A 22,986-nucleotide genomic window follows, 5' to 3' on the forward strand; every position below is an offset into this window, starting at 1 on the left:
CTGCCTGGTTTAATGTTACAGTCCTTTGGTGTATGAGATAGAGTGTAACACTAAAACTGTCCCCTTTACACTTGCCTTTATTCCTTACACACAGCAAACTAGACTTATAAACATGTTAACTTTTAAAACTTTCACAGCCTTATCCCTGGCTGGAGTAATCCCCAAACATTTATACTAGGTTTAAGGGGTCTGGGCAAACACTGGGCATCCCCTCATAACACTGGGGGACCCCGGTACAGGTCTAGGGATACCTTAACCCCCGGTGCCCTGTTTTACCCTCTGGTCTATGCTGCAGCAGGCAGACTAGCGGTGAGCCGCAACAACGCTTTCATGGAAGGGTTTTGACCGGAGCACTGCGCTTCAATGTAGCCGGGAACCTAACCTGAATCCCACGTACATTTTTGGGGTCTCCAGTAACTTGGGAACCCTGCTAGATAGACGCAATTTGAAAGACGTTTCTGCGTCAAACCTACCCTGAAACTCATCGCCTGGTTGTCTCCACTTGCTGGCACTCCTGGAAAGGGTAAAACATAAAAAAATAACAATTGTCGCATATTTTATTACATGGTACAGTAATGCTTGCACAATACACGGTGCTTGCTTGCTGACACTCTAGGACCCCCAAAACACAGTTCAGTGGCAACCAAGTGAGCTTAACCTTTATAATACAGCCTGGTTACCCCCTCACCATCACAACTATATAACGCTTCCCTAAAACTCCTCCTATTGCCACATATAACCCTCCCTTTAACTCCTTGTATTGCCGTATATAACCCTCTCTATAACTTAATTTTGCTCCATATAACCTCACCCTATAACTCCTTCAATTGCTCCATATAACCTTTCCATATAATGCCTCCTATTACTCCATAAGACAGCTCCAGGTAACTTATCCTATTGCTCCATCTACTGTATTTGCTCATTAAGGGGGCTATGCACTAAGCAGTGATAACTGCTTTTAAGAACGCAAAGTAGCTTTTAAGGCCGATACAACCTGCTGCGCGATTCACTAAGCAGTGATAACAGCGCTTTATTGGCCTTAAAAGGCATTTTTTTTGCCCTGTGAAAAAAGCCCGTCCAATCAGGCAAAAAAACGGCAAACGCGCCATTTTTTGCAGTCAGCGAGATTCACTAAGCAGTGAAAAATCAATCGTGCTTTAAAAGCACGCCAGAATAACGCGCCAGCTAAAGGCTTGCGCAAAATAAATGACACAGTTAAAAACTCTTTATTTACCTTTTTTCAAGCAACGCCATTAATACAACAGGCCAGCGTGTGTCCCCGGGTGATCCCCGCGGGAGTCCGGGGCCCTTGGATGATCCCTGTGTGAGTCCGGGGGTCCCCGCTGGCCTGCGGTACCAATCGTGTGCCCCAAAAACATAAACAATACTTTTAAATAAATACACCCTCCTCCCCCCTAACACGTACATTACAGTAATGGGCTAAATTACTATTGTCCAGATATGGATAATAGTGTATTTGCCCATTTAAAATACAACATTAAGCAACATAAATAAAGTAAATACATCTTGCACTCACCCCTGCCAGGCTGCCACGATGAAGGCTGTTCTCATCCTCATCACCGTCCATGTCCTTCGTGGCTACAAACAATACAGAACAATAAAAAAAATAACAATCTACTGTAATGTCCCCTAACCCCTTAATCACCTAAGCAGTTAGTAACCGCTATAGTAATTAAGGGGTTAATCCACCCTCTCCCACTACCCACCCGGTAGAAAGAAGGTAAGAGGAAGACTGATCGCAGCAGAAATGGGGCCGGAGGCTTGAATCCCAACAAAAAATTATTTATTTAAAGTGCATATCAGCTGATATGCACGTTAAATAAATCATTTTTTGTTGAGATTCAAGCCTCCAGCTCCATTTCTGCTGCGATCAGTCTTCCTCTTGCCTTCTTTCTACATCCACTCCCGGACTGAAGCACGTCGTATGCCGAGACCTCAGAGACACTGCCGTTTGATCACGAGTGCATCATTACATTTACTTCGGCAGCCCATGCTGTCGGGTTGACGTCCGTGCTCCTACGGGCACTCTGAAGGCCGAGACCCCAGAGACGCTGTCACTCATTTACGAGTGCATCATTACATTTGCTCCAGCTGCCCATACCGCCGGGTTGACGTCTGTGCTCAAACAGGGTGAGTGTGTTTTTTTTTATCATTAACCCCCACCCGCACAGTTCAGATCCCCCATGCGGGTTTATTATGGGGATAGATGGTGAGCAGTACTTTATTGGGCATTGCTGATTACTGCTGTCATGACATTAATGTCTCGGAATATTGATTGAGATCAGAATCCGTGGTGTCATACCTGTAGCACCAGTTAGGTGGAGTTTTGCACTTCTCCTAATCTCACCATACCCACCCGTTAGGCCTAAACACCCATCCTTGGGTACATATACACTGGCCCTGATTCCTGCATTTGAACTACGCTGGAAAGGAGGATATCACCTATACCAGACTGCATCATTACTGCTGTGATGCTGCCTTTACCATTTATATTTGCTGTGTCTTCACTTCTTCTCAAATTATGCACTTCTTTTTACCAGACTCAGTATGGGGGTTATGCACTAAGCAGTGATAAGTGGGTTTCCTGGGTGCTATGCACAAAGCAGTGATAAGTGCTTTTAAGTGAGATAACTGCCTTTATAGCGTTATACTGCCTGCTGTGAGATTCACAAAGCAGTGATAACAGTGCAGTAACCTGCTATAATGGCTACTTAAAAGCACTTATCACTGCTTTGTGAATCTCACAGAACGCAGTATCGCGCTATAAAGGCATGTATCTCACTTAAAAGACTTATCACTGCTTTGTGAATCTCACAGAAGGCAGTATCATGCTACAATGGCTTTTTATCTCACTTAAAAGCACTTAACACTGCTTAGTGCATAACCCCCTATGGGGTCTATGCACTAAGCAGCGAAAAAATGCATTAGCCAGTTTTACAATTAGCCATGTTTTTGGCGTGTTAAACTCGCTTTATGCTGTAAGGGCCGAATCCCTGGCGAATGAATGCGCCACCACCATTTGATATAATGGCGAGTAACCGGTGGCGAGACGGCTGCCTGGCGAGAAGCTGACGAGAAGCCGTCCCCTGCCGAGTTGTGTTTGCAGCAGAGAGAGATCCGTTGCTCTCTCGGCGCAAACATCGGCATATTAAAAATTATTTTATATACAATTTTATTCATAGTGTACATGTGCAGGGGGTCTCCAGAACTGAACCGCATTGGTTTCAGGTCCAGGGAACCCCTGCTTCCCGAGATACAGACCCCTTTATGAGGTGCCGGTATCCCTCTGCATTTAATATCCCGATCACGTGACCGCGGAATGTAAACAAAGCAGAGGGATACCGGCACCCCATAAAGGGGCCTGTATCTCGGAAAGCAGGGGGTCCCCGGACCTAAAACCAAAGCGGTTCAGCTCCGGAGACCCTCAGCACATCTACAGTATGAATAAAACATACATATCAATAAACACACATTCCTTACCTTTGCGGCTATGGTAACGAAGCAGCATGAATATATTTTTAATAATACTGTACAGTGAGCAGGGGGTCCCCTGAGCTGAACCGCATTCCTTTGTGGACCAGGGACCCCCTGCTTCCCGAGTTACAGGCCCCGGTATGTGTGATCGGGTGGGCAGTGTCGCCGCCATGTTTATAGCGTTCCATACGCTACGTGCCTGCAATAAAGATGGTGTCGACACTGTAACCGATGCCCCAAACCGGGGCCTGTAACTCGGGAAACAGGGGGTCTCTGAGCCAGAAATCAATGCGGTTCATCTCAGGGGATCCCCTGCTCCCGCACAATATTATTAAATACATTAATGCTGCTTCATTACCATAGCGGATAGCCGCTAAGGCAATGAAGGAGTTAAGGCATAATAGCATGTTTATTGGGGACAATTGCCCCCAATAAACATTGCAATACACAACATACAATACAGTAATGGGCAACATTACTATTATCCACAAATGGATAATAGCGAATGTGCCCATTTAAAATACATAAAGAACAATAAATACATTAAATACATTAAATACATATAGCACTCACCCATGTCCAGCAGCCACGATGAAGGCCATCCTCATCTTCATGCTGCCCATGCCCCATCCGCTTCTGCAAAACAGAAAAAAGAATAAAAACATCCAATGTAATGTCCCCTAACCCCTTAATCACCGTAGTGGTTAATAACCGCTACAGTCATTAAGGGGTTAACCCACCATCACCCACATACCCTACCCCACGACCCCCCCCACCCCATGAGGCCTAACCACCATCACCAACTACCCACAAGGGAGGCCTACCCACATACCCTTGGGGCCAATACACCCTCCCTCCACCCCAACACATACCGTAAGTACAATAATGTGCCAAATATCTATTGTCCAGATAGGGATAATACATTATTTGGCCGTTATTAAACACATTAACTAGCATAGTAAAATAAAGAAAATTCTACTGACCTCATCAATAAGAAGGCCCCGTCGCCAGCATCATCCTTGTGATCCGTTGCCAAAATAATACATAGCCAATACATTGCAATGACATTCACATATCAATTAACCCCTTAATCACCTTATCTGATACTAACCGCAAAGGTAATTAAGGGGTTAAGCCATCATGGTCACATAGCCACCCTTCACGCATTCCTTTGTACAGTGGTTTCATCATGAAAAAAAAAATTACAATAAAATAAAAAATTATATATATATATATATATATATAGAGAGAGAGAGAGAGAAGAACAGAGAGCGCACGTCCCATAGTGTAAAACAGTACATTTAATCAATAAAAAAGAAGACAAGGGGATTAAGGACACTCACAAAAGTACAAGATAAAAAGGCAGTTTGTGATATAATCACCACCAGCAAGGCAACACCGTCCAGGAACACATCAGTTGTTCGATAGTCCCTGCGGTTCACCTCCAGCAGTTTTAGGATGATTGGAAACAGTGTCTCTTTGCATCAATGCGATTCAGAGTTTTTTCAGCCTCAGATCAGCTCCATGCGCTCTCCGGCCGTAAAGCGCACACTGCGTGATGACGTAGTGTGGTGGTAGCGTGCCCTGGCGCGTTTCGTCACGACAGTGACTTTTTCAAAGGGAATACCAACATGGGGGAGGGCTGGGTATTTATAGGCTTAACTATACAAAGGGGAGTGGCGCCGGGACAACCAGAGGCCAATCATCAGTGCCCATGCAAAAAACCACGGCGCTAGTGATGAGCCAATGAAAACCACCGTGTCAATCCGATCATAAAAACAAATGCTACACATAGTATGATATATTCATTGGCATATAAACTGCGAATATAAAATGGATTCATATTTCCTCTAAATAGAACCACATCACAAACAAAAGTGGATATACATTAATAATACACTATGAAGGATCACAAAATATATAAACTATAAAAATGAATATTAAGAACTCACAGCAATAGAACTACATACATATATGTTTGTGTGCTAGTGCCCGCAGATGGACACATATAAAACTTGTCACATATGCATATAAAGCACAAACAAAGAAAGACCTTCATTTGTAATAAATCATTATACATTCACAAATTCATAATAAAACTATTTATATAAAACAATATTAAATACACATCTATATGTATACAATAATATACATAACCCAAGTCTCTCATCATTACCATAAAAATAAAATTGTTCACAATTAAACTCCATTATATATACAGTGAAATATACATGAAAAATCATGTATATAAAAAGAGTGATGACCAAATCGATAATCATATGGGGAAGCATATTTTATCCTGTTCTATTACCAATATGGATAATAATATGATTTCTTATACCCCAACTCTAATATAATAGAAGGGGAAAAGGATATCATCTTTCCCATATACTATCAATAAGAATGATTCAACCAAAATACAGATCCAAAGGCCAAAAACTATAAATTCTAATAAAATCTAACATCACAGGACTGAAGAAGGAGTGAATAGATAGAAAAATAAAATGATAGAAAAAAAAGGAAGCTAGAGAGATATAAACTAAACAAATGTGAATAGAAAAAGAATGAAAAAAAGAAGAAAATAGGGGAGGAAAAGAGAAAGGATAGGGGAAGGGGGGGGAAGAGGGAGGGGGAAGGGTTAGGGAAACGGGTATGGGGAAAGGGAAATGGGAAGATGGGGGGGATGGGGGGAAAGGTATAAGGGGAGGGGGGGAAAGGATTAGGTGGAGCGAAGAAATAAGAGAAATGAGAAAATAGCCAAAAAGGAATAGAAAAAAGAACAAAAAAGAGAAAGAAAAAAGAGAAAAGAGAAAGATGGGGGAGGGAAAGAGGGCTGCAACATGCTGAAACAGAGGAGATGGATGGCAGAGTCAATGAACCAGGACTGGGGATTAAACCAAAGTACTAGTGTCTAGACAATCATTGAGTCCACCAGGTGTTAGAGTTCCCAACTGGTGGATCCAATATGTCTCCCTTCGACACAACATTTTATAACGATCCCCCCCTCTAGCAGAGGCAGGAATGTGTTCAATACCCATAATAAGTAGAGAATCTGGACTCCTGTTATGAAAACATTTAAAATGTCTAGAAAGATTATGGGTATTTAGACCATGCAATACATTCCTCCTATGCTCGAGGAAGCAGGTACTAAGGGATCGTGTGGTGCGACCAACATATTGCTGGCCGCCACCACATTGTATAAGGTAGACTATATAAGTGCTAAGGCAATTGATACTGCCCTTAACCTCATATTTCCCACCTTTTAGAAGGGAGACATGGTATTAGAGCCAATCAGAGTAGGGATAGACTTCCCACGCTCTGATTGGCTACCGTACCATGTGTGGACGGCCATGTTTCTTTTAATGATGTCATCTTAAAGGCAATTGAAGCAAAGCCATTCTGATTGGCTGTGCTTTCATTGCCTTTAAGTGACGTCATCATTTTTTTTTTGTATCGTCCAAAACACATGGTTTTCACGGCCCAATCGGGGCCGTGGAAACCATGACGAAAATGTGACGTCATAGGCCTTTAAAAGCCTATGTTGTCTCATTTTGAAGCCAGACGCAGAGGAGGAAGGACCTCCCGAAGAAGAAGACAAGGGCGTGGCAGCAGACGGGAAGAAGACCCCGGAAGAGAGACGCAGCTGAAAAAAAAGAAGAATACAGATGAAGATGGATTACAAGTAGAAGACCCGTGGATTGTTTTGTTTTATTATTTTAATGTTTATTATTTTATGGGTTCCTGTTCGTGGATTGGTTCGTGAGTAAGCTGTTCAACGGGAGTCGGTGAGTAGGTCAAGTAATGGTAAGTGAACTAAAGAAATGTATTTTATGTAACTTTTTTTTTTTTGCTTTTTACATGTGTTGGTTTTTTTTATTGTACATCATTTCTTGCCACTGTATGTATTTATGTATGTATGTCTAGAGAGATGTATACATACAGGGTAAGAAATGATAGTGTTTGAAAAGCTTGCTTTGCACTATGTTAAATGATTTTGGCTATGCTGCTATGCATAGATGTGTGTTGAATGTATTTTATAATTAGATAGATGTGATTTTTGGGCTTCTATGCTGTACTTTAGGTCATGGTGAGGATTGCTTTTGTATAGTTTAATTTTTGGTGTCCTATTTTGTATGATGGTAACTTGTTCTCTTTAACGGTTGGTATTTTAATTGTTTTGGAATGTAATTAATATATGCAAATTGATTGATGGTGACTTTATTGGATTACATAGTATACTTCTTTTGATGTAATGGTATTTTCTTTGGAATATTGTATTGTTATCACTGATTTGCAGCGTCTACATGTTGCTTACATTTTATGCAGCATGTATACAATGTAAATGCAATGTTTTAAGTGGCATTTGAGGCTTTGGATTGAAATTTGGTGCTTTAGATTGGATGATTACATTTGATTTGTTTAGGAAATAGCATTGTATTTCATTGAGGATGTTAGGGATAAGTGGTATTTATATTGGAGCATGTTTTTGTTAACCCTGAGACATTTATTTGTATATTGGTTCATCATGTGTGTGTATATATATATATATATATATATATATATATATATATATATATATATATATATATATATATATATATATATATATATATATATATATATACAAACAGAACAAAAAAGCAGCGCCTAGTGAGGGTGTGACTATGTGAGTGTGTTATATATAATTAATATTATGTGTTAAAGAAATATATACTAAGTGCCTATCCTAATATTTGGCAAGTGAATATCCAATGTATTTGTGTGAAAATAGTGATAAGTGACACATAAATAAAACAATCAATGCAATATAAGGAATAGATAATTAAATAATGAATAAAAAATATTGAATAAAAAAGAGGGTAAAAAACAGTCCTCAAATGGATAGTCCAATGATGAAAAATAAAAATAAAAAATAAAAATAGGTGTTGGGGGTCTCCGGCTGCTCTCAGAGGATTAACCACATCCGAATGGAATCTGCAGAAAAGAGAGAGGAGAGAGCGCACGCCCCATAGTGTAAAACCGTAAATATATTGAGGGGAGGGGGAAGGGGGGGTAAAAAATGCACTCACAATGGTACAAGTTTTAAAAGCATATTGTGATTATAATCACCACCATCCGGTAACTTCAACTGGTGCTGTGGAAGATCCTCGGTCCCGAGATTGCATAAACCACACTGTTGGCAAGATTTCCTGGGCAGTTGGATGATTAGGAGACGATTTCCAAAGATCCCAAAGGAAAGCAGCCTTGCTTGCAAATCTCTGTGGTGTCCGGCGCTCAAGTGAGTTTCCTGCTGCGCTCCGTGATGACGTAATGTCCATGCGTCTACGTGATGACGCTCCCTGACGCGTTTCGTCACACACGGGTGACTTTTTCAAAGGGTAGTGGGGCAGAGTAGAATGTCCACGTATATATACCCTAATGGTTAGATAATACTCCCTACAAACAGCTGATTATGATCGTAAAGGTGATTGAAGCCTGAGTGGCTTCAGATGGTACTTGAAGATGTTAGATTGAGAGAGACATACACATATTAGTGCTATAGGAACTGATATAATCTGTCTACACTCTAAGAAGCATGCAAAGTCAATTATATCATAGATTCAATACTCAGTAAATATACAATACAGAAATATTAAAGTTTTCAAACGATATCCACATATCATAAAAGATCTTGAAGCTAACCATAAATGATACTAAATAAGGAATTAGATATGTATTGCCAAGTATTTTGCGAAAGTTAATAAGTACCAATTGATATTGGACATAATGGAGCAAACAACTAAATTCTCCTAGAATACCATTTGTACCATAGAACATGCCCAGAATGAAATAGAAAATATATTTCTTATAAGTAAGTCTTTAAGCCTGTAAACATCAATAAATACAATAAACACTAAAATCCCTATACAATATTAAATGTATATGCACATGGTTGCTATAATTATATAGATTGAGGAAAAAACACACACACATATTTGTAAAGAAAGTGGGTAATATAAACATAAAATCTATATAGAGATTGTCTCCCATTCAGACACAATATATGATCTGAAATTTAAATGTGGTTGTTATAAATAAATGTTTATAAACCTTAGGGTCCTTTGTAATTATTATAGTTGAACGAAATTGTTAATTTCATATTATTTATATTATTTATTTATATTATTTATTTAATGTCATTAAATTAAATTTATAAATAATGTTAATGATACGGGCCCTAACGTGAACAAGTTGTATATATGCATTATAATTTCAAATAGTATGAGAAGGATAATTTTATAAACCACTATATAAGACAAATGATTTCAAGGAACCCAAATGTAAAATTTATATGAAATGAAACGTATATATGTATGAATAATATATAACTAAAATTGATATTTAGATGGATGACCATTACTGAAAGGACAAGGACGGATCTAGGTGAGATCCAGACAAAAAGATGGCAGAGGAAACAGAGGAGGCATTTGAACAGGGAGGGGTGCCCGCGGGAAGGACTAGACCAATGTACTAACATCCAAGAATTCATTCAATCCACCAGGGGTCAAAGTGCCCAACTGGTGGATCCAGAATGTTTCTCGCCTGCAGAGGGTCTTGAATCGGTCACCCCCCAGAGCATAAGGAGAAATGGACTCAAGTCCCATGATAGTCATGGATTTAGGATCCTGACCATGGTATAATTTGAAATGTCGTGAGACACTATGGGAATTTAAACCTTTGATCACATTTCTCCTGTGCTCTAGGAAGTGAGTACCAAGTGACCTAGTGGTGCAGCCTACATATTTTTGACCGCATCCACACTGTATCAAATATACAATATATGTACTAAGACAATTAATGTAGGTGGTAATAGAATGTGTTGTTCCTCTGCTGGCAGAACAGAACTGAGATTCTTTAAGAAGATGTCTGCAGGTGATACACCGGCTACGTCCACATGGATGATTGCCCAAAGGGCCCAAACGAACCGGGGCTTTGGATGTGCTTACTGAACTCAGTTTGGTGGGAGCCACAAGACTCTTAATATTTCTAGCCTTCCTATGACTATGGAGTGGATCTCAAATGGGGATCACACCTGAGGATACTCCAGTGATTTCTCAGAATTGCATTGATAGATCTGAATGACTGATTGAATGTGGTTATAAACCTGACTGAAGATGGTCCGGTTTTCATATGTTCAATCGGAGCATCATAACTTAAACGTACCCCCCTGTCAGATTTGATTTTTGATTTATTCAATAAAACTGACCTCTCCATAGAACTGGTTTTGCTGAGAGAGTCGGAGACCAGATCCGGATCATAGCCTTTGGATATAAATTTTTCACCAAGTAGTTTGGACTGGCCGGCAAAATCTATATCTCTGGTACAGTTTCTACGTAACCTGTGAAACTGGCCCAGAGGGACATTGTCAAGCCATTGTTTGTGGTGGTTGCTGGACGCATGAACATAACTGTTGACAGACACAAACTTAAAGTGCATGGCAGTGATGATATTAGAGTCTGTGTCAGCTGTAAGGACCAGATTAAGAAATACAGTGGATACTGCGTTCATTTCGAAAGTAAATTTAAGTCCAAATTGATTATCGTTGAAGGAACTCAAAAGACCAGATAGAGTAGCCTCTTCACCATCCCAAATGAAAATGATATCATCTATGATACGGCCATAGTATACGAGACCCGCTCCAAGATTGGTATTATGCCACACAAAGGTCTCCTCCCAGTGTCCCAGGAAGAGATTGGCGTAGCTAGGAGCGAATCTCGTCCCCATGGCCGTTCCACAGATTTGTAGGTGATAATTGTCTTCAAACAAAAAATAATTGTGAGTAAGGATAAAGTGAATGCTATTAAGAATAAAGTGCTTGTGTTTATCTGGAAATGTTAAATCCATGTCAAGCCAGTATCTAATCGCTTCAATCCCCCTGGCGTGATCGATACAAGTGTAAAGTGATGTCACATCACATGTAGCCCATAGATAGGTGGATTTCCACTTAATGGCTGAGATGGAGTCGATGACATGGAGCGTATCCCTGATGTGGGACCTGAGCATAGCTACATAGGGATGGAGATAATAATCCACATACTGGGATAGGCTCGATGTCACAGACTCCACCCCAGAGACTATGGGCCTGCCAGGGGGATTGAGCAGGGATTTGTGAACCTTGGGTAAATGATATATATATATATAATTTTTTATTTTATTGTAAAAAAATTTCCATGATGAAGCCACTGTACAAAGGAATGCGTGAAGGGTGGGTATGTGGTCATGATGGCTTAACCCCTTAATTACCTTTGCGGTTAGTATCCGATAAGGTGATTAAGGGGTTCATTGATATGAGAATGTCATTGCAATGTATTGGCTATGTATTATTTTGGCAACGGACCACAAGGATGATGCTGGCGACGTGGCCTTCTTATTGATGAGGTCAGTAGAATTTTATTTATTTTACTATGCTAGTTGATGCGCTTAATAATGGCCAAATAATGTATTATCCCTATCTGGACAATAGTTATTTGGCACATTATTGTACTGTATGTGTTGGGGTGGGGGAGGGTGTATTGGCCCCAAGGGTATGTGGGTAGGCCTCCCTTGTGGGTAGTGGGTGATGGTGGTTAGGCCTCATGGGGTGGGGGGGGTAGTGGGGTAGGGTATGTGGGTGATGGTGGGTTAACCCCCTAATGACTGTAGCGGTTATTAAGGGGTTAGGGGACATAACATTGGATGTTTTTATTCTTGTTCCTGTTTTGCAGAAGCGGATGGGGCATTAGTAGGATGAACATGAGGATGGCCTTCATCGTGGCAGCCAGACAAGGGTGAGTGCTATATGTATTTAATGTATTTATTGTTCTTTATGTATTTTAAATGGGCACATTCACTATTATCCATTTGTGGATAATAGTAATTGTGCCCATTACTAAACTGTATGTTAGGGGGGTATAGGTGTTGTTGGTGTAATATATATATATATATAGTGCAGAATAAATGAGTTCTTCAGTATTAGGTGATACCTTTTTTATTGGACTAACAATTTATGTCATAGGACAAGCTTTCGAGAGTTATCCTCTCTTCTTCAGGTCAAGCAATACTATTGCTTGACCTAAAGAAGAGAGGATAACTCTCGAAAGCTTGTCCTATGACATAAATTGTTAGTCCAATATAAAAGGTATCACCTAATACTGAAGAACTCATTTATTCTGCACTATCGCAACTGGACTAACACGGCTATTTTCTGCTTTATATATATATATATATATATATATATTTTAAGCGCACCCGCAACTCCCCCGCAAGCCCTAAACAACCAACAAGGGCTAAATACCCCCTTCACCCACCCCCGCTACCCACAATATACCTGGCACTGTGGCTTAACCCCTTCATTGCCTTAGCGGTTAGCCACTAAGGTTATGAAGTGGCCTTTAAATGCATTTTTCCTGCCTCGGATGCATGCCAGGGGGCTCCGGTGCTGGTATTAATGGTATCAGCTCCGGAGACCCCCAGCTTCAATCCCAGCCAGGAAAAAAGCCAAAAAAAATTCTAAGTGCCGGTCCGCCGCTCATCAGCAGCCTCTCACCATCAACTAGCCAACGTTTTTTTGCCGTGGCTGATTCGGCATAAAAACGCCATTCTAGAGTGGCGAATAGCGTCGCAAAGCTACTCGCCACTACTAGAATACAGCGTGGCGGAAAATGTGTCTATTTTAGGCGAAAAGTGCCTTCTCGCCTCGCCAATGGCGGGGAAAAAATTCCGCCACAAAAACTGGCGTTTTTTTAATTCTCTACACTTTTTCGCCCCTTACTGAATAGGAATAGGCATTTTTGGCGGGAAACGGGCGAGAAGTGCCTTTTCGCCACTTACTGCATGATGCCCTATGTCTCTAACTCTATTCATATATCTCCATCTCTCCTTCCTTCATCACTTCTCTGTTCACATGAACTCCTTTCTTACCTGCGTCCTCTGACACCACACATCTAAATCCCCTGCACTAAAAAACACCCCTACAAATCATCCTCACACATCCTCTTTCTATCCATGCTTCTCCTCCTTGCTTCTGGGGATATCTCTCCCAATCCTGGCCCCTGCCTTATTCCTACATGCTCTCGTCCTCGCCTGACAATTGCAACCTCTTCTCCTTCTGGTGTCAACCCCTTCAACCTCATACCCATCCCCTGCCAGCCTCCCTCCTCTCTCCCTTTCTCCTGTGACCTTTGGAATGCTCGCTCCCTTTCTAACAAGTGCCTCTCTGTACATGACTTTTTTCTCGTTATGCACCATCCAGACTCTTGCCTTCTTCTCAAGGATGTCTTCTTTCTACTCCCTTTGTATCTAAAGCCCTCTCCCGCCTTAAACCTTTTTCACTGACTGCCCCACACCACTGGAATGCCCTTCCCCTCAGTACCCGACTAACACCCTCTCTATCCGCCTTTAAGACCCACCTTAAGACAGACTTGCTTAAAGAAGCATACGAATAGCACAGTGGGTATTCTGAACACATGATACATAAAGCTTGGACCCCTGCAGACGCACTTACCAGAACTCCCTCCTACTGTCTCTGTACGTTCTGCCTACTTACCTATTAGACTGTAAGCTCCTCTGAGCAGGGACTCCTCTTCCTTAATGTTACTTTTATGTCTGAAGCACTTATTCCCATGATCTGTTATTTATATTATCTGTTATTTATTTGATTACCACATGTATGACTACTGTGAAGCGCTATGTACATTAATGGCACTTTATAAATAAAGACATACAATACAATACATACACTGACTGACACACATACACACACACTGACTGACACACACACTGACTGACTCACACACGCACACACACACACACACACATTGACTGACTGACTGACACACACACAAACATACTGACAGATTCACACACATACACTGACTGACACATACTCAGACTGACACACACACACCCTGTGATGTGGTGATCACCATCCCCCGAGTGATGTGCCTATCCCCTCTAGTGAGCTGCCGAGCACCACCATATATCCCCATACCTTTCCCGGGAGGCTGGCTGCAGCAGGACACAAAGCCTGCAGCTCCATGGAGTGGGGGAGGCTCAGACAGAGCCTGCAGTGTCTGCAGCTACACCGGGGGAGTTAGGAGAGGGGGGGGGGGCAGGACACAGAGAGAAACAGAACACAAAGAGAGAGAGAAAACACACACACACACACTAACTGACACAGACACAAGAAATTCAGTGACTATAAATATAGACGTGCAAATAGCTAAAGCACGCGGTCAAACTTCTTTGTGTTTAGGAACTGAAATTGTGTTTTGATTTTTAATTAAAAACATCACCATCACAAATACAATTTCTGTGACAAAAGACAAAGAAGTTTCACTTGAAATGCGCGTGCTCGGTACACACAAATTTTTTAATGTATTTTCCCAATCACCACCCCTTGGATGACAGGGAATGTGTTCAATGGTGGAATATGAAAAATTCTCAATTCCGAACATTGGGCACATAGAAAAGTGTCTAGCCACTGGATGTAACACATCTTTCTTTTTTATCAATCGTATATGTTCCGCTATTCCGAACTTTAAAGGTCTAATTGTGCCACCTATATATTTTTTCTCGCATCCACAACATAAAGATATATCACAAAACTTGTGTTACAATTCAAAAACACTTTTGATATAAATTTTTCTTCTATTCTCATTATTAAATATACATTTAATAGAATGAGCATATTTGCACAGAACAATTACCGCAGGCAAAAAAGCCTTTAGGTATGCCTTTAACCTGGGGATAACTTGAACGGCAATCAAACAAGCTAGCTGACAAATAAGAGGCAAGTGTCTTAGCCTTTCTATATATAAACCTTGTCCCCCCCCCCCAAACGTAACCAGAAATGTCCTTATCTAATGACAAAGTTTGCCAATGTTTAAGAACTGTCACGAAAAGACATAGGGCCTCATGAACTAAGCGCCGAAAAAGCGTTTTATCGCCATTTTCTCGCCACAAAAATCCTTTGCGATTCAGTAAGTGCCGATAAGTGGCCAAAATCGGCAATTTTTCTTCCCGATAAAGAATTATCGTCAGCCAGGTGCCGATAAGCCACTTATCGGCACTTTTTGAACTCGGCTGAATTCTGGTAGCCCCGATCATCTTTTCACTGCTGATTGGCACTGCCGAAAAGAGATTTTTTCGCCAATCCGTCCCGCCAACTTTAAGTTGGCGGGTTGGTGGTGTATAAGCATCGGCAAGGGCAACACTTAGAAAAACTCAAGTCTTTATCCTGCCTAGCATTGATGCCGGGGGTCTCTGAGCTGATACAAGCTAATACCAGCACCGGAGCCCCCCGGCATGCATCCGAGGCAGGAAAAATGCATTTAAAGGCCACTTCATTACCTTAGCGGCTAACCGCTAAGGCAATGAAGGGGTTAAGCCGCCGTGCCAGGTTTATTGTGGGAAGTGGGGGTGGGTGAAGGGGGTATTTGGCCCTTGTTGTTTGTTTAGGGCTTGCGGGGGGGTTGCGGGTGCACTTAACCCCTTCACGACCGTAGCGGTTAATACCGCTACGGTCATGAAGGGGTTATGCCCTCCCACTACCCACCCGCAAGCCCTAAACAAATAACAAGGGCCAAACCCCATTCACCCATCCCTGCCACCCACAATAAAAGAAAATACACAACAGCCCCAAACTAAATAAATATAAATAAATATATATATATATATATATATTACCCCAGCAACCCCTATACCCCCCTAACATACACATATATGCACATACAGTATAGTAATGGGCACAATGACTATTATCCACCAATGAATAATAGTGAATGTGCCCATTTTAAATACATAAAGAACAATAAATACATTAAATACATATAGCACTCACCCTTGTCCGGCTGCCACGATGAAGGCCATCCTCATCTTCATCCTGCTAATTCCCCATCCGCTGCTGCAAAACAGAAACAAGAATAAAAACATCCAATGTAACACCCTAACCCTAACCCTAACCCTAACCCTAACCCTAAACCCTTAATCACCATAGCGGTTATTAACCGCTACAGTCATTAAGGGGTTAACCCACCCTCACCCACAACTCAGGAGGCCTACATACCCTCCCCCACTAACCCCCCACCCCATGAGGCCTAACCACCCTCACCCACTACCCAAGGGAGGCCTATACACATACCCTTGGGGCCAATACCCCCTCCCCCACCCCCAGTACCCACAATTAAAACAATACACTGCCCCACAATAAACATCATTATATTTATTAAATACATAACCCACCCCCTGTGCCCCCCATAAATACATGATTTATCATTTTACATACATGGTTCATACCCCAGGCCCACGCGAGTCCCCGTTGGGCCTGATGGGTCACCTGACAGACCTACAGGGTACCAGCAACTTGTTTCATACAGGATCTGGAGGCCTGTTGGTGGGTCCCACCAAGCGCCATGGCCCCCGGGTTGTCTCCTCGGGTCACCATGGGCCACAATTGGGTCCCCACGGTAGGCCCGCGGATGTCTGGGAGCCCCGGGTCAGACCCCACAGGTGTCTGTGGGGCGTCGGGTGGTTCTCACTGGGGTCTGGGGACCCACTGGTGGGTACTATGGGTCCGCGGTGCCCCCACAGATGTGGGACCACCGGTTCTTCCCCGCACACTACGGGTCCGCGGTGCCCCCACAGATGTGGGACCACCGGTTCTTCCCCGCAGACTACGGGTCTGCGGTGCCCCCACAGATGTGAGATACCCGTGGATACCGAAGGTGGTCTCCAGAAGTCTCACGCAGAACCAAAAGTAACAAACACTGAATGTAAAATAAATAAATCTGACCTATACATTCAATACATCAATCCCCGCCCCCCAACACCTACAGTACAATAATGTGCCAAATAACTGTTATCCAGATATGGATAATAGATTATTTGCCCATTATTAAACACATGAACTAGCATATTAAAATAAATAAAGTTCTACTGACCTCATCAATAAGAAGCCCCCATCGCCAGCAAAATCCTTGTCTTCCATTGCCCACAAAATACATACTGTAGCCAATAAATTGCAATTATATATATATATATGCATATATATGTATGTAACTCACGATTTGTGCTTTGCACTTTTTTTCTTGTCTTTATCTCCAGTTTATGAGAGTGCTGAGCCACTCTCTTCCTGAGAGCTGCATTCGCATACACCACGTTCCTGTATGGTATATATTTTTCACTTCCACAGTAGGGTTGTGCCTAATATTTTCACTTGGTTTAAAATTCACAATATTTATTAGGAATTTATTTATCATTATCACTATTAGAGATTGTCATTCACACGATTGAGTTGTTTTGGGGTTGCGCACTTTTATATTTTGTATATTCACTTGCTCTTTTTTGGTGCTGCACTGTGATTCACTTAGTTGTATTTAGCTGTGTACATTTTACCTCCCGCAAGTATGGTGTGGAGTTTGGCCAATTGTAGGGCCAAACGTGAGGAACATTTTAGTCTCCTATTTTCTGAGGAGGTTGTTAATGTATCATCTGAATCAATGGTGACGTCATCTGTTAAGGACCTTTTTAAGAGTCTAGAGAAACTCCTTTTGGAGGAAAACAAACTATGGCTTGAAAAAAAGGACCATAAAGCGTTATATGGACTGCAAAAGAGTCCCAAGAGGTTTAAGGGTTTTGGGGTTGCGCACTTTTATATTTTGTACAAACTGTACTGTACTGTATGTACTGGCACTGTTTAATGTGGAAGACATAATGTATGTGATACATGTAGAATAAATGCATAGTTTTTATTTTTTCGAGTTTATTACACAGTATACAGTACTGTATATAAAAAAAGTATTGTACAGTATACTGTATGGCCGGAAAACATCAGCATACTGTTTCAGGTACAGTATTACAGTATTCTATCCTAATCAATAACTACGGCCGCTAAACTGTAGACTCTGGTACGTGGTTTTTTAAATCCGATTCAGCAATGTGCAAGCATTGTTACACAAAGCGATATTATCCATCGAAATCCCTCCATTAGCCGTTTTCTTTTCTGAGGAAAAACAAAAAGAAAGGTTTTACTGTAATGGTCAGCCCCCTAAAGAAGTTCCCAGCCAGTCCCACCAATAATTTGCTCAAGGGGCGCCTCCTGTTCACATGCGCATGCGTCTACAGTCGATGTATTGACACGCATACTGTATGCGTTTCAAGAAGGTTCCAATGCGCATGCGCCTAGCGTTCCACCAATACAGTAGTTCAGTATCTGCAGTACAGTACTGTAGAAGCCGCTCAGCCAATAATATTGCTTACAGGAGAATCGCTTGACTTTTGAATTGCACCGATATTGATACTGTATTGTCAAAATAAAAAAAACAAAGAAAATAATACAGCAACAATACTCACCATAGAATTTCCCATTCAGCTGGCGCCGGCGCCAGTCCACTGCCAGTCCAGCGTTCTTGATCATCCACATCGATAGTTTGCAGCGGGACTAGTCCACCTGTAGTCAGCTGATGAGGCTGGAAATTGCTTAGGTACATGCAAGCTTGATCGACACTGCACGCGAAATCCGGCTCAGGCTCAGGCTCAGGGTTGTCACTGACGGCAGGACCGTCATTGGAAGCCGGTGTTTTTAAAGCTTATAAAGCCTCAAAACATCCGCGCCGAGTCAAATATCTAATGCGCATGCGCTAATGAAATTCACTAAGTCCCCACGCATGCGCTATCCATATAGACCACAATAGACAGTATTGGAAATATTTCTAAGTCCCTACGCATGCGCGATGAATACAGGCGCTAATGGAATTATTCCTAAATTCTCGCGCATGCGCAGTCTGCGTCTATGCCATTCGATGGCAGTCTCCAGGTTGCCGCGCAAGCGTCATGAGCATAAGATATGACTGGAATATTTCCTAAATCCCCACGCATGCGCAGTGGACACAATCGATCTGAATTATTCCTAAGGTCCCGCGCATGCGCAGTATGTATGTATGGACTCCCAGACCGGGTTTAAAGTCCCCGCGCATGCGCATTAGATATTTGACTCGGCGCGGATGTTTTGAGGCTTTATAAGCTTTAAAAACTAACGGAAAACAACGTGAATAAGGTTAAATGAAGGCACAACACTGCGGTTTTTAAATAAAACTGTGTTTATCAACTTCTGAGCAGTTTTCTGAGTCAGTTTGGAGGGGACTGTAGTGCGCATGTGCAACAGCTGTTATTCATTGATTTTGTAATTAGGGTGCTGTAAGGGTATAAAAGGGTTTAGACCTCATTCCCCCAGTAATACTTGTCCCTGAAGAAGCTCCTTTGCTGGAGGGAAACGCGCGTTGGACGCGCAATGTTGTCAGTCTCCTACTTGGAGCTGTTTTTAATGTAGTGTTTGCAGTATCCTGGGTGTAACTGTGAAGACCATATGAGTTAACCATTTATTAATCATTTATGGTCAGTGAGCCTGCTATCCTTGCACCTTATGTGAGGTGTCTTTAACCAATTGCTGTGTATTCAAACCAGCACTGCTGTGTTTGGAAGATCTATAATACAGCTATTATACTATCACATGCCAGCGCTATTGTTCAGACTAAATCTCTATGTCAATGTGCAAGGGAGCTATATTTAGCATTAATAGGATATTAAATCCTGTGGCCACCCACCTGAATATATTTATATACAACTCTACAATTGGTCTCATCGTTGCCCCAGAGGGGTTAACACCCTATTCATAGCATTCCCTGTCTTTAACATCCCATCCTATCAACTGGTACTGGGATAGTATGAATAACTTACGACACGATTGCTTAATACACTGGCGACACACTTTATTCGAGCTCGGCTAGTCCCACGAATTCGGGCATACCCGGGTGTATTGAGGTTTGTGACTGTTTTCTGCCCGAGTGCATTGGGTTATTTTCCAGGCAGGGATTGAAGCATTTTTTTCCCGCTGGCTGCAATACTGCACAGTATATATATATATACTGCATTACAATTCATGAATTTATGCCATCTGGTAGACACGCGAAGCATTGCAGCCTATTAAATCCTAATCATTATCATTTAACAGATCAGCCGCCCGTCAGCCAGGCATGAACCCAGGCTGGGAAGGCAAACGCAACGGGGCTTGTCAGAGGTGAGGAGCGGCGCATTCCAGGTATCTGCCAGGTACATACTGGGTATTTGCTCGAATAAAGTGTGTCGGTGCAGTAGCTATGATTTAATACAATTTTAATTCACATCACACGTTACTTTGGTAATATATGTTTTAAGGATTTATTAAAAGTTAATTTTTACACTTGGGTGGTGTGCATTTAAGTGAATTCTTTTGGGGGCACATTCATTTTGTGTTTCCCCTTCCCCTTTTCTGATTAACTTTCAGTTCACAGTTTGCACCCACCTTCTGATTACCTCACTTATGAATATAAATACTTCATTCAATTAATATGGTCCTGTGATCACTCCCCACTCTTTGTTGTTTCGTTAAATAACCTTTTCCTTATTGCATGCTTCCACGTATGAGGAGCTGGCGAAAATTTGTAAAAGTCATAGTTTTCGACAAAATACTGATAAATTTGAACAACTGTTGCCATCTTATCCTCTGTTGCATTAATCGCGGCCCATATCAAATATGCGTAACTTCTGTCGGGTTTTTGGAAAGCGGGCTGCACTTGAACACTCATGGCGGGGGGGTCCTAGGAGAATACTGTAACCGAAACTGGTCTTTGTCTTTCTTTAATATGAAAAGCCTAAATTGATACATTTTTGCAACCTCTTCCTTCAGTCTCAAGGCCAAGTTACAATAGCACACTGTGGTATCTTTTTTAAACGAAACACCTGCAAGTCGACACATTACTGAAGCGCATGCGCATTACAATTCATGATTATCTGCCATCTGGCGGACACGCGAAGTATTGCAACCTATTAAGTCCGAACCATTCTCAATAAACGCATCAACCGCGCGTCAGCCGCGCATGACCCGTGGCTGGGAACGCAAAATGAACGCGGCATGTTCCAGGTGAAGTGCGTCGCATTCCAGGAAAAAGCCAGGGAGAAACCGGCGATGTATTAGACTCAGATGTGCCGCAGCAGTACGTCATGAAAAGAAACATGGCCGGCCTCACATGGTACGGTAGCCAATCAGAGCGTGTTAACTCCATCCCAACTCTAAATAGGGCCGGGTCTTACTCTTACGAACCCCTAGATTTCTCTTTTTAATAAGGGACTACCTATCAATTGAATCCACAAAATCCTAGGCTTCTTGGATATCCGTATTGCTATAGCCGCTAGCCATAAATCTCTCTGCCATTTCTCCCGACTGAAGAAGAAACATGTCATTATCAGAGCATAATCTCTTTAACCTAATAAATTGTGCTTTAGGGATGCTTTTAACAAGTGGATGTGGTTGGCAAAGTTGAGCATTATTCTTGCCTGCTGTATAGGCCAAAGTTTCTGAATGTCTCTATGCGATATCAACCTGGATGGCCCTCCCCCGACTTAAACATAACATTTCAAAAACAGAGCTCCTCATATTTCATCCCAAACCTCACCCAAATACCTCCTTCCACAATATTGTTGGAAATTCTGTCATACAGCCAGTAGCGCAAGCACTCCTCTCCCACATTCTCCTCTCACATTCAAAATGTATCTAAAACATGTTGCTTTTTTTCTCCACAATATTAGAAGATACGCCCTTTCCTCTGTTGCTCGACTGCTAAAACTCTGACACAGACCCTCACTCTCCCGTCTAGAATACTGTAACCGCCTGCTGTCGGACTTCCTGACTCTCTTCTGTCTCCCCTACAATTTATCCTAAACACTGCTGCCAGAATCACTCTACTCTTTCCTAAATCTGTCTCAGCATCTCCCCTGCTGAAATCCCTCTTCGGGCTTCCTATCAAATCCCGTATCAAACACTCAATTCTCCTCCTCACTTTTAAAGCTTTACAATCTTCTGCCCCTCCTTTCATCTCAGACCTAATTTCTCGCTATGCACCATCCCGACTCTTGCGTTCATCTGAAGGATATCTTCATTCTACCCCCTTTGTATCTAAAGCCCTCATCCGCCTTAAACCTCTCTCACTGACTGCCCCACACCTCTGGAATGCCCTTCCCCTCAATAACCGACTAGCACCCTCTCTATCCACCTTTAAGACCCTCCTTAAATCACACCAGATTAACGAAGCATATGTGTAGCTCTTTGGCTAATACTATACACCTTATACTTAAAGCTTGGCCCCTTGCAGACACACTTACCAGAACTCGCTCCTATTGTCTCTGCATGTTCTTCCTACCTACCAATTAGATTGTAAGCTCTTCGGAGCAGGGACTCCTCCCAAATGTTATGTTTAAGTCTGAAGCACTTATTTCCATGATCTGTTTGTCACAGGAGAGTAGTGCTTTTGACACTTTTTACCTTTCTGGATCATGTCACTAGGCAGAACAAGGTAGTGGAATATAATGAGAATTATTTGGGTAAAACCCGCAGACATACAAATGATACATAAAATACAGGTAAATCACACTTAACTGGGG

Source organism: Ascaphus truei, chromosome 20, assembly GCF_040206685.1.
Source record: "Ascaphus truei isolate aAscTru1 chromosome 20, aAscTru1.hap1, whole genome shotgun sequence".
Taxonomy (NCBI): Eukaryota; Metazoa; Chordata; class Amphibia; order Anura; family Ascaphidae; genus Ascaphus; species Ascaphus truei.